This window comes from Pholis gunnellus (assembly GCF_910591455.1).
Source record: "Pholis gunnellus genome assembly, chromosome: 3".
Classification (NCBI taxonomy): domain Eukaryota; kingdom Metazoa; phylum Chordata; class Actinopteri; order Perciformes; family Pholidae; genus Pholis; species Pholis gunnellus.
In genome coordinates, this window is record NC_136529.1 from 2,653,525 (window position 1) to 2,666,785 (window position 13,261).

At 44.0% G+C, this 13,261-nt stretch overlaps 1 protein-coding gene across 1 annotated transcript in view; it reads right to left on the reverse strand.

Moving 5' to 3' along the window:
* The window catches only part of phactr3b (phosphatase and actin regulator 3b), a gene marked incomplete at its 5' end in the record, with an annotated part of 54,049 nt that overhangs the window by 30,766 nt on the left and 10,022 nt on the right, over window positions 1-13,261 (reverse strand). The window lies entirely within an intron of this gene.

A 13,261-nucleotide genomic window follows, 5' to 3' on the forward strand; every position in this document is an offset into this window, starting at 1 on the left:
AATAAGGGTCAGGCAACAAAATCCACCCTGAAACGCAGGCGTCGGGGACATCAACGCTTCGAGGTGAGGACTGACGGAATTCCTTTAAACCACCTTCCAACACGATGGGCTGAACACTGCTGACGAGCCCATCGTCATGTGAGAGCAGCAGATGCGGGTCACTGGCTGTAAATGCCTTATTGATTCCGGCCTAGTTTCTGAGGAGCAGCGAGCGCCGGGGGGGGGGGGGGGGGGGAACAGAGAATTGCATTGTTTGTGAGTGACTCACATGGTTTCAGGGCAGCCAGACCTTCCTGGCCCCCGAACACACACGGACAATAGGACGCTTTTAAGAAGACACGCAGGGAATGAATACATGTTGTCTAAGGTCAGTGCAGACAGCATGCAGGCCCCGCTGGTTTTGACACTACTCTGAGCTCCGTCCTTATCTTGGCCGAGTACACAGGAAGCTACTAACATCATGCAGTGGTGACAGAACAACGCGGAGCGTCCTGCTGCGTCTCAACGCTCCGATTGTTTACTTGTGCTGTGTTTTGTCGTCCTGTAGTTTTTTATTTTGTGTGGGTACTGGCAAGAATATATTCCAGAGTGTGTGTTGTGTTTTAAGGGCCAATAACTCCCCCTACATGCCATGCACATGGTTGTAGCACTTTTACATAATGCTTAATATTTAAAGTGTTTTTTGAATCATTAACAAAAACAAACAACAGTTTTATTGTCAGTTGATGCCACCTTGGACTCTGGGAATTTTCTCTTCTGTAATTAATGAAGTAATCAATTAATTAAAAAAAAGAACCGACTAATTAATTAAAGCCCTAGTGACAAATCATAGTTTCCTAGAGCTAAAGGCGACATAATCGAATTGTTTATTTTGTCTAAAACTCAAATATATTCTGTTAACTATCATACAAGACAAAGAAACAAAAACAAAAGAAAAACACATTTGAGAAGCAGGAATCAATAGAGCATTTGGCATTGTTGCTCGAAAAACGACTCAAGCCGATCAATTAACGTCGACTTAACGATGACTCGGCTAACACCGCGCAGAGGCTTTGATTTCTCTTCACAGATGAAGACAAGTCAATCGACGGCTATTCCTCTTAGCTGGACTTCTCGAAGCACTCTCACGTCTGCAGTCTAAGCTGTAGAGGAGGGATCACGATGACAGACACACAGAAGAGCTCAGAGGCTGGCAGAGAGAGAGAGAGAGAGTTCCTAGGAGAAAGGACAGAAATAGGAACTCCTACACAGTCTGGCTCCGACAACAAGCTGACACCTCGGGGAGCGTACAGCCGAGCCGTGGGCCGTGCAGCTCCACGAAACACTCACATTTTCCTGCGTCTAAATCCACAACATCTGCTCATTAACGCCCCTCAAGGAACAAATTACATACACTTATCACCAAAACCCTCAGTCGCTGCAATGATAGCGATGCAATTCAGGCCGAGATTGTTCCACAGGTGATGGACGGGATTCGGCCGTGGGATGCGTTGGGTGGGAGGTGGCCAAACGTCAGGAAAAGTGCAACACGTTGTCACAGTGCGACATTAAGAACAACGTAGAAAAAAAATCTCACGTATTCATGTATCAAGAAAAACATTCTCCGGTTCTACAAAGAGATGCAGACGTTTCCCGTAGGTGGTACACACGGACGTCCAGCACAGACACATGCCATCACACGAGTCATTCGCATATCGACATAAAAAAAAAGTTCCCAGGGAGCGGGGGAGGGGCTAGGGCTGCAACTAGCGATTATTTTCAATATTAACTAACCTGCCAATTATTTTCAAAATGAATGAATTAATTGTTTAACCAATTAAATAGCCATAATAATTTCCTGACGCCCAAAGTGATGATTCTTTTGTCAGACCAACAATCTAAAACCCAAAGAAATTCAATGTACTTGCACATAAAACAAAGAACAGCAGTACATCCTCACTGGAGGAGCTAACAACATTTTTGTTGTTGTGGCATATATACTTGAACTTTGCTGTTCATGGAAACCAGCAAACTGGAAGTTCCAGCTGTGTCATCCGGCTACAGAAGCTACAGCTTATTTTCACCTACACATCATCCTCACTGCATTTACGAATGTGATAGTAGAGTCCTCTCCTGCATGAGAGGACACAGCACAACCGCAGCAACACAAGGCCAATCATTGCTGATCCAGGACCAGCAGCTCATTGACGCCTTGGCGTTCCACCGACACTCAAAGCCGCTTGACCGACAGTGAAGAAGAAGCAGGTCAGTCGCCCAAGTCATGTGTGCCCGCCTGGGATGACGAATCCAGGTCAAGCTCGTGGTAGCTATGGCGGCACGCCCAGGGTCAGGCTGCCGTTGCCACGGTTACCACGCTGGATGCTGCAGAGAGGAGAAGGCCCCTCGGAGGCAGAGAATCACCACGGCATGAGGAATAGGGAGTTGCTGGGTGGACGGGGGGGGGGGGGGGGGGGGGGGGGGCTGTTGCCACACACACACACACACACACACACACACACACACACACACACACACACACACACACACACATACAGGGATGGGGGAGCTGCAGCCAATCATGGCCAGTCATGCAGCGATGCATAATGTAAGTATGTAACTGGGAGCAACTGGATTTTCTTTTTGATTTTGCAAGTTGTGTTGAAATATTTATTCAGGTTTTCTGGGTTTGAGCGAACGTCGGTGTTTCTTTGCTGCAAACGCAGGGAAAAGAACCCCCTTTATAAGCAGGAAAACAGACCACACAGCGTACTTTACTGTAGCCGGAAGCAGAGGTCTGCTGCTGCAGACAGAGAGCCTCACTGAGGAACACAGAGTGCCTGCACATGTCCCAGCATCCTCAGCACTCACATCTCGTACTACTTGTTATCGGGAGTTTAGCGAATAAAACACTTTATATCACCAGGAAAAAAAATCACGTTTTAATACGAGTTATCACAGTGATATCGCCGCTTTTAAAAAATATCATTCAAATATTCTTCCCTACAAAGTCGCTGCTGAACGCCACACGTAACTGTTACAGCGATATCACGGGAGGACATTGACACAGCACCGCTTAGTAGCGTTCGTACTCAAAAACACTACAAGTCCCAACAGGCACATTACACCAACGTTATTATGTTTGGGGTAAATACGTGGGACGCTTCGGCACAAATTGTCTATAAACGAGTGTAATATTGAGTCAAATAACACATACATACATATCATATGATACGCAGCTTCCCAGTCCTCTAGCTCTCGGTGTTCACATCATAGTGTTCAGCCCACGGGCTCAGACCGAGCGGAGACCTGGACGCTCTCGGTGCGAACCGTGCATTCTATGAAATGAACGAATGACTAAAAAAGACTTAACGTGACAGTACTTATTATTATTATTTTTTTAAAGGTGTAAAATACTAGTTCAACGGCGACGGGAGCGTTCCGAGTGACCAAGTGTGAGCCACCGGGTTACATCTGCGGCTACTGTTGGTGTGCCATGTGGACCCCGCCCCTCTGAGGACGGGAGGAGGAGGGCAAATAAACTGGCACACACTCATCACTGCAAAACATACTGTTACAGATACCTACAGTAGGTTACACACAAAGGGTTAACGGCGGATACGGTTAAAAGAGTCATTTCTGAAGCAACCACATTTGTGTATGTGGTTGCTGGAGCCGTTGAGTTGTATCGCACACACAGAGAGGTGTTAGTAGACTGCCCTCCGTGCAGTGGCAGGGCCGTATCTACGAGTTAACAACGTCCGAGGCTAAGCCAAGACTATCTGGGGGCCCAGCTTCTGCAACACGAGATTTAATTAAATGTATGACTACTGCAAACATTACATTTGTAATAGTAATGTGAAAACAATTGCTCTGGACAAAATGCACATCATCAGTTATTAATCAAAACTGTTTAAACTGCATAAATGAAGAAACCCAGTGCACCACAAAACTGGTATGTATGAGGCCATTAGTATTAACTATGGAATCTCGAGAAGATACCTCCATCTAACCAACCGTTCAATTTTGTCCGTACGCCCTCTGGCGTTTTCAGAGAATAATGCGACGCATAGAGTGTAAACGCCTCCCTTCATACTCGGAGCTTGCGCAGTCAGCGGTGGCTCGCGCTATACGGCGCCGAGCACGAGTCTAAACAAAGCTTTAGAGCCTCTGACAGACACATACAATACATTGGCATAGCTCGATATGAGCGCATGTGAACGATATGTAGAAGGAAGAACAATTTAATTTGAAATAGATAATTGCATTATCACAGACCATGCAGCTTTCATGTCCTCTTTAAGCACTTGTTCACGATACCTCCCAGAGATCAAACCAGGCCCTGCCTCTGGAAACTAAAGCTTTTACAAGAGTATGTAGGTTTGTAAATAAGCATTACAGACAGATACATTGTTGTGGTCAATATAAGATTATTGCAAATATATCTGCAGCAGCATATGTTACAAAGTTTGTCCACCAGAGAGCACTTACAAGTTTTTTGGTGTTGTTTTTTTTATAACTCTGAAACATTCCACTCAGTACATATCTTGGTCATAATTCTTTCCTAAGTGATTCTATGTTATTCCCAAAGTAGTAGACCGACCAACTGACGGACGGATCGATATTGGCATCCATAAAGCCATTCTGCTAACTTTGCTAAAAAACATCTTAGCAAGTTAACATTAAAAAATATCAGGCTGCTACCTTCAGGTCAGAAAATTATAACACGAAAAAATACCACAGGTGATAACAGAAGACTCACTGCAGTCACATTTAGCACAAATAACCTTGCAATAATACAGGAATACTGCTTTTAGTCTTTTATTAGGTTCAATGAAAAAAGTTGTATTTACTTGCATACACTCCATTGGCACAGGAGACTTAGTATTAATTATTCAGACATCATCACATTGTGTGTAAACAAAGCCTTTGTGGTTTCAGATCGATCTTCTAGAGGGCCACTCATACACACAGCAGGAAGGGCTGAGCTACATCAGATATGGTAAAAGTCAACGGGCTGGATTTCTCCTCAGGGACCCACGAGCAGTAAGCAAAAAATGTAAACAGGGGTGTAGGCTACGAACTGAATCTCATTCAATATTTACAAGCCTTCCTCTAATGCGGCCGATGGTGGAGGGCATGCCAAAGGGGTGTGCACACAAATTGTAATTAACTAATAAAAGAAAATGAACTGACACACGCTCTCAAGCTTGCCAACTTGAAGATGAAGAAATCTGAAGAAATTTGCAGTGCACTTAAGTAAAAGCATGTGACCATAATGCTAGCAGTAGGTGTCACCATCTTGGAATAATATATATACGCCTAAAAATGTGAGGCTTTTTCTGTTTTTCCCATTTCGCCAACATTGCTTGGATGTATTGCATTGTGTGATTTTTAGCTTAAAGTACTGTACAAGCCATAGACGATCAACTGTATGAATTTTTGAGGGCACCATAGATAGACACAGTCTCATAAAGCAGACCAGCTACCAAGCTTATGGGCAGTTGTGTGTAGTTTTTTATTTGCAAAATTAGAAATTAGATTGTAAAACAAAGACAGAATTCTGCAGGGCTCGGCAGCAAGCGTTGCCAAGTTGCCATTGGCAACCTTTTGGGGAAATTGGCAACCGATTCTTGGCCTTTGATTGACATCAGTGGCATATGGAAATTAGGGACAGCAAACAGAATAATTTAGACCCCAACGTAAATATTTCTTTAATATTCGTTGCATTCGTGATATTTAATGTTGCCGTTAGAGTCAGAACAAGAACCAGACATTGCTGCATGTGCGTTTTCTTTAGAGATGACAGCGAAGCAAATAACGATGCTTGACTGTCGGGTAAAAGGTTCGACCTACCAGTCAACATCACAAATTATTGTGCAAATTGACTCAACTGACAAAGAATCAGATAAAGGAAAACAAAAAGGAAATTTGTAATCCCGGTATCTTTGAGATGGACGTAAAGTTGTAAGACAGCTTTTATTTGTTCATGTGACATTTTCATTATTAAGCGGATGTATAACTGCATTGTATCTTAATTGCTCAACATAAAGGTGAATAAAAATGACAACCAAACGCGCCAGTCCGGCAACCACTTTTGAAAGTTAGTGTTGAGCCCTGAATTAATTAATTCAGATTATTAGCATCAGCTGAACTTTAGAATGTATATTTCCACATAATAAGGACAGAAGAGCTGCATTAGGAAAGGATCTGTTCAGGAACGGTATGAGTGGGAGGAACAATAGGCATCCGACAACGCTTTCAGTGTTCGTATGGGCGCGTGAGTTCTGAGTTAAGAGAGACCGGGGAGTATTTAAGTGTGCAGTCACAAGAGAGACGACAGAAAATGGATATAACGGCTCAAACCTGCAGTTATGGAGTGTCCATTTGTGGGACAATTTCACACCAAAGCACTTTGCAATTGATTGCAAACCCTCAACCGCAAAGTAGTCACATTCTCAGTGATGGCTGAGAGAGGCTCTGTGTTGCTCGGATTAGCCACAAAGTAACTGAATCGGAGGACAGTTTTTGATAGCGTGACATAATGTTCCGACTCGACAAAAAAAATGATTAATGATCCAACATTTAGTCTGGAAAGAAAGGAGCCACGTAATCATGATGTAGCATTTAAAGATGGGGAATATGTGAAAAGGGTGCAACCCTGGTGTCACCACCGACCTCACGTAAACACACACTCAATGATAGTTGTTCTATATAGTTGTGCCTTCCTCCAAGACTTTTCCAACAGTTATTCAATTGTTTGCTTTACTGTCTGTGATGGTCGATCAATATGCCATATCAGTGTGATGTTATTGTTTTGTTTTTCTGTAACCAGCTCAACCTTAGAAAGCTGGATAACGGTGGCACACAACTCCAGACATCAATAATCCAAAATAAACCCGACTAAATATACTCGCGAGTGTTTATGGAGTTAGTCTCGTAAAGGTCATTGTACTAGAATTATATAACACTTGAATCACCTCCGGACCTCGACTTATATAATACCGTATGAATGTGGAAGGAGCGCACAAACACTGTGAGGTGTCACTCCACGTGTTTCTGCCCCGTCACGGCCATTTTTCCCTCTTGATGAGCTGTGGCTGTTCATCCGTGGCGGCTACCGCCGCTCATGCTACCTGCCAACCGTTCATCACCAGACGAATGTAGGAACACGTTGAATGTCAAAAGCAGCCAAAAATATATTTATTAATGTTGAAATGTCAAATCATTTAAATATGCGCCTCGACAGCCGGATGGGTAACATTGAAATGAGTGTAGCCCAGGATGTAAGGCTCGGAGCCACTTTGCAGGCAGTAAGTGGGAGGGCGAGTGTGTTTTCACGACGTGTTTGACATTTAACTCCTAAAAAGTTCATTAAACCCTGCTGCTGCTGCTCCACTCCAGTGCTGTTCCTCTTTAAAACTGCTGAATCATTCATCAGGTACAGCCACTGTGCTTCCTACAAGCCAACGCAGTCTCACAGTGACGGATACATAGGGGACTGAAGCAGTGGGGGGGTGAGCTGCAAACAAAATAGTCTGTGGGATTCCTCTGGAGGGGATGTTTCAGGGTTGGGAGGACGGCCAGGTTTCTCGGGTCGGACTTGGCGCAGCCAAAAATTGCCCGACACAATTCTGCGTCTCCAGATTGCTTGTTTTGTCAAAACCAACCGCCAAAAACCCAAAGATATTCAGTTTACAATCATATAGCTGATCCTCACCGTTGAAAGGTTTGAACCTGCAGTATGTCTCTCTTGCATAACTTAAACCATTATCATAATTTTTAGCAATCAGTTTTCCAACCAGTCCTCCAAAGAACATAACAAAATCAGCTGTTTCTCATTGCCTCCCATGAGCACATTTCCTATCAGCAGGAGGCCATGTTTCAGCAACACTTTCCAAACATTTTTACACATGTGATCCTTATTTAACAATAGGATTTAGACCGCTGGACAAAAACTTGTTGATCTGCCACTACACTTAAGGTTTGGTAAGCTTCACGCACAGAATGACTTGGTTATGTTTGGGAAAAGAACATGGTTTAGGTTAGAAACAAGACCACCATGCTGGCGGCTATTCAAGGCTTTGAGCTAAATGCTAACACTAGAATGCTAACATGCTATGGATGACAGTTGGATGACAATGTCAGTATTGGTGAATTTTGTTTTGTGTTGTGAATGTCTTTATTTCATTTTCTGTTGTCTTTGAACAACTAAGTTTAATGCTGCATTCCCAATCAGGTCATCGTTAAAGGTGCTCTGCTCGGTATAAAGTTCGCTAAAATCACCATCTTAATTCTGTCCAAACCAAAATCCTCCCTATGAGGTTTTTGCAACTTCCGGCTTTGTTCGTGACCACATAGTCGTAATTCACATGGCGACTAGAGGTGCCTCTCAGGTAAACTTAGATCATATTTGAACAAACATCAAATATGATCTTTTCTTTTGTGAGCACAGTAATTTTACACAGTAATCGTATTATGGGCTATTTGTTCCAAAAGTAGCACGCTTGGCTCATGAACACACATGCGATAGCGCCAGTCTTAACAACAATTGAGGCTGGTTGGAAGGAAACTAGCAAATAAGCAATCTATTTGTAAAATGCTTGTTTAGTGCTCTATGATTGCATGTATTTCGTGGGGTGAGCACATCAGAACAGCCGCTCGGTGCGGTTAGTAGATTTCCTTTTACATCTTTAGGGCTTCAAATCGAGCAACCGGCTCCAGCGGATTTTTGCAGCTGCTGCCCCCAACCCCTCCTCCTCTTCCTTTCTTTTACACTGCTGACTGAGAGATTTTAAGTCCGTCAGCGATCAGGCTCTCCATTCCTACTCTGGGCTTAAGCATTTGCTTTAATTACATCTGCCACAGAGAGCAAAATATCTCCTTTTGCGCTAAAGCTCTCACTCGGCTGTTTCTATTCCCTGTCTCCGTGGGATGCAGTGGAGATTGAAAATAAATGGCTGAAAATAACTCCAAGCTGGGGTGGTCTAGATCTTTTTATTCTTGCTTTTCCAGGGCATCCAATTGATCATATCACAGCTCTGTTTCCACTCGCCTGGCCCTTCCTAACCCCTTGCTGTGGGATGAGGATGTCTAAAGGATCAGCTGGATGCTCTGGTGTTCTCTTGTGCAGCATATTGCTTTTACTCGTCTCTGAAAGGAATTAGGTCAGCACATGAAACATTCATAAAAGATACATTATGTGTAAATGGCTGACAGCTTAAGTCAAGCAGCCCCCCCCCCCCAAACATGCCAAGCCCAGTCGCTTGGTAGATCTCTGCCTCAGCTATACCCTGAGGAGTTACAACAAATATGTGGTACGCAGAGCGACCCCCCTTTGAATCCGTAAAGGCGGTGTTGCTCAAGTACAAATCGTGGACGTAAAAGGTCTGTTGGGTGACAATAGTTAGTTGGTTGCGGATAACATGCAGAGCTGTAAACATACGCCACAAGCCATTCATCTGTTCGGCCACGGCTTCAACGCCACTCTCTTTTTAATTCGACATTTACTGCGGAGATCTTAAACACACCAGAGCAGCAATTTTTAAGTCCTACTGTACTGCGTGGCAGGCTTGTTGTTTAGAGATCCCAGATTGTTTGGTTGTTGGGGGAGGGGAGGCGGTGTGTTTGTGTAGCGGGGGTGGGGGGTTGTACAGTTCCCCTTTATTTTTGTGCTGTCGCTCAATCAAGTCTATACATGGAAGACAAAGACTATCTATATTAATCTTTTCTCTGAAAGGGTAAAAACCCGCCTTGAGAAAGAATAACGGTTTATTGCTATGATGCTAATTACGTCCCGTGATTTCAGACGACTTAAGGTGTGTTCACACCAAACGCATTGAACGCGGCGCGAATCATTCATTCAAGCGTCATTCGCGCCGCCGGTATCGCCGGGGACTATTTGTGTTCATTCGCGTGCATCGCGCTGGACGCGCCGGAGAGGGGGCGCGGCTTATCGGCCTGAAAGCCGTTCAACTGTCCGCCATCAACCGTAGAAAAATAGCCTCTATTTCTGCTCAGTACGTGTTGTGGAAGTCCCAGATATCACGGGGAACTAAACGCCGTCATGTCTGGTTCATAACATAGTCCGGAGAAGCTCCGTGGATTTCATCGAGCTCACTGTGTCTAGCGAGCCACACGTAGGCTGTTTACTACAGCTGTATGAACACAAAATATGAATATGAAATATGAAATATAATAAAACTGATTTGGCTGTGATTTAACGGCAATAAACCGACAAAAAGGGACTCCGAAATAACTACGTGATGATGCCGATTTGTACTTGTTTTCTCAATGGAGCTCGGATCGATCGGTGCTAGGCTATGCTAACATTATAGCAGCTCCATCAACACTCACAATAACGTCATATAGACGTAAATACGGTAGCGTCTATTTATTTCATTGTTTGTACCATATGGTTTACACACACACATGTATACACATAGTTTGGTCCGGTCTCTACTGATATGAGGTATCATAGAGCTCTGGGTGAACATGGCGGCTACAACATTTATTTCCTGATTCAACAACAGCAGGACTTCACTGATGACATGGGGAGCAACTCAACGCTGATAGGCTATCGCGCTGGAGCGTCACGCGATTTTTTCGCAGAAGTTCAAATATTTCAACTTCTGCGTTTGGGGCAATTCGGCGTTTTGACGCGTCAATCGCGCCGCGCCAAACGCGCCGTGCCATCGCGTTCATCGCGTCTGTACATAGACTTTGTATGTATGTAATCTCGCCGCGTTCATCGCGTTTGGTGTGAACACACCTTTACTCTTGATTCATGCAGATGGCAAAATACTTCCAAAGCAAAAAAAAATGAAAAAAACAAGTATGATAGCGAATCATTTTGTGGACGTTTTGGTACTAGCCAGTGCTGAGAAATGAAGCCAACGTGCCTTATAAACTACAGTTCTTCAAATGGCCACTCTAGGCTGGCTCCAAAAGCGAGTCAATCCCCATACACACCCAAGTTAAATTGCCCAACTTTACAGCAGAAATAAACATGTTTAATGCCTGTAACAAAAAACTAGTCTCTATAGCTAATATTCCAGCTTGTGACAACTCTACCGGGGTGCATTTTTATATAACTCACTTTCAGTGACAGGTGGGTGCCGTGTCAGGTCATTAGCTGCTAGCTGTCTGCTCTGCCCGCCCGCCTCAGCTCCACCAATGATCCACCCCTTTGCCCATTTTTTGCCTACTACCGAGTGAAAACGGCCGTAGCCAGGTTTAAGTGCAATCCACAAATTACGTCGTTGGTATAAGAGCAGCATAATGTGTGAGTAGCGAGTGTGCGGATGCGCACCAGAGAGAAAGAGAGACAGACAGACAGACAGAGTGGCAGTGTGTGCGCTCAGACCAGGTGGCAACCTCTGGTTCTGATAAGTAAATCCAATGTGGAAGTGCCTTAAACTTGCATTCTTTCTGACCAACAGGGGGCGATTGTATGGAAGTCTATGAGAAAATGACTACTTCTCACTTGATTTATTACCTCAGTAAACATTGTAAACATGAGTTTATAATTTGAATTGCTCGTTTCAAGTCTTCTTCAATACAGCATGATGTTCATTTAGTAAATTATTGTCCCACTTAAAGTAAAATAGACCACAAAGCAGGGTATGCATTAAGGTGGGGCTACCTTGTGATTGACAGCTCGCTGCGCTATCAGAACCGTATACGGCGTCTCAACGTCACTCTTCCTCATTCCAAATATGGTCACTTCTGTTCACGGGTTACAAAAAAACAAGAGGGCGACGGCCAAAATGCCGACCAGTGGGTGACGTCACGACTACTACGTCCACTTCTTATATACAATGTATGGCTTTGTACCAGATCAGCTGATGGCGATCGAAGCAGAGAAGAAGACGCGCGGATAGTGAGCTTACTGCGTTTTAATGCGACAGAGAAGCAGGACGCTTTACTGGCGACATCACCGTTCGGTGACCTCAGTATTTCTTGAATTCTTGCTACTGCTCCGCATCTACAGCATGAAAGTCCCCCACATAGTGGCGTTTATGTCCTTTCATCACATTGGTGGAGGGTGATGTCATGTTTTGTACTGCCTCTGTGCTGCACCCCGGGGCTCTGTAGTCAGTGGTACCCGGGGACATCTCAGCATAGTGCATAATGGCATGAGAGATGAGTTGGCACAAAAATGAAAAACATAAAATGAAAAAAACCGAGGTACTTTTGAATTAGCCACTGTACCACTGAGTCTGGGCCAGCTAATAAAAAAAAAGAATCAATGCTGCACCAAAGACTCAAGGATAAAACTCACTGAACAGCCTACCGTCTCAGCAAAGTCACACACAACTTCTCCAATGCTCCGCAATAATCATCACCGTGCTGTCTGTGCTAAATCCTTCATCTCTGCTTTCAGATGTTCCACTTTTTAAATGAAATGACATGAAATTAAAAAAGAACTCTTGAGGAGTTGCATCAGCTCTAAAAATACCCACAGACGGAGCATGAAGTTGAGCAAAGTTTGGTTTTCTATGTGGAGTTTTTCCGTTTCAAGCCCCCTCTGATTGAATTTTCAAAGCTTATTCTAATGCTTCCTGCGCAGTGTTTCACGGTGTCTCACACCCCTGAGGTGTTGATAAAGTTACTATTCATTTAAAGCTTAAGTCTAAATCCAACTCATCTTAAACCTTGCAACAAAATGCTGAGTAATCCCGAGTCAGTGTCTGTCCATTCTCGCTCTATATGTAGCACGACCTTGGACTATTCTGCGTGAGAGGTCCGGTGACTGCGGCGTTGGACTTGTGTCAGTGACAGCTTACCTCATTTATGCAACATATATCTATCTGCATTGTAGAGCCCCCTTGTGGCAGTTTCACCAACTGTTTCACTTTCAACTGCTCTTGATCCCAATTAGCAGCATTTTTAGGCCTTTCCTGCTCGGCCTGCGATGGAGATGACTGTCAACAATTCTCCAGTATCATCTGTGCTTGCTATTTTTTAGATGGTCCTGCAGACCTCATGTCTGGGCATGTGGTGCGTCACTTTCCCTTCTTTCCTTTTAGTGTGCTGGGTGCAAAATAAATACTTTTGCTGTTAGGTAATTAAGTCGGTCGGTCGACCACTTTGTTCCAGACTGAAATATGTCAACTATTGGATGGGTTGCAATGACATTTTATGCGGATTTTATGTGGATACTCATGTTCCCCCAAAGATGAATCCTACTGACTTATAGGTGATCACCTGACTTTTGCTCTAGAGCCACCACGAGGTTCACATTAGTCTTGACAACTACTGGATGGATTCCCATGGAATTTGG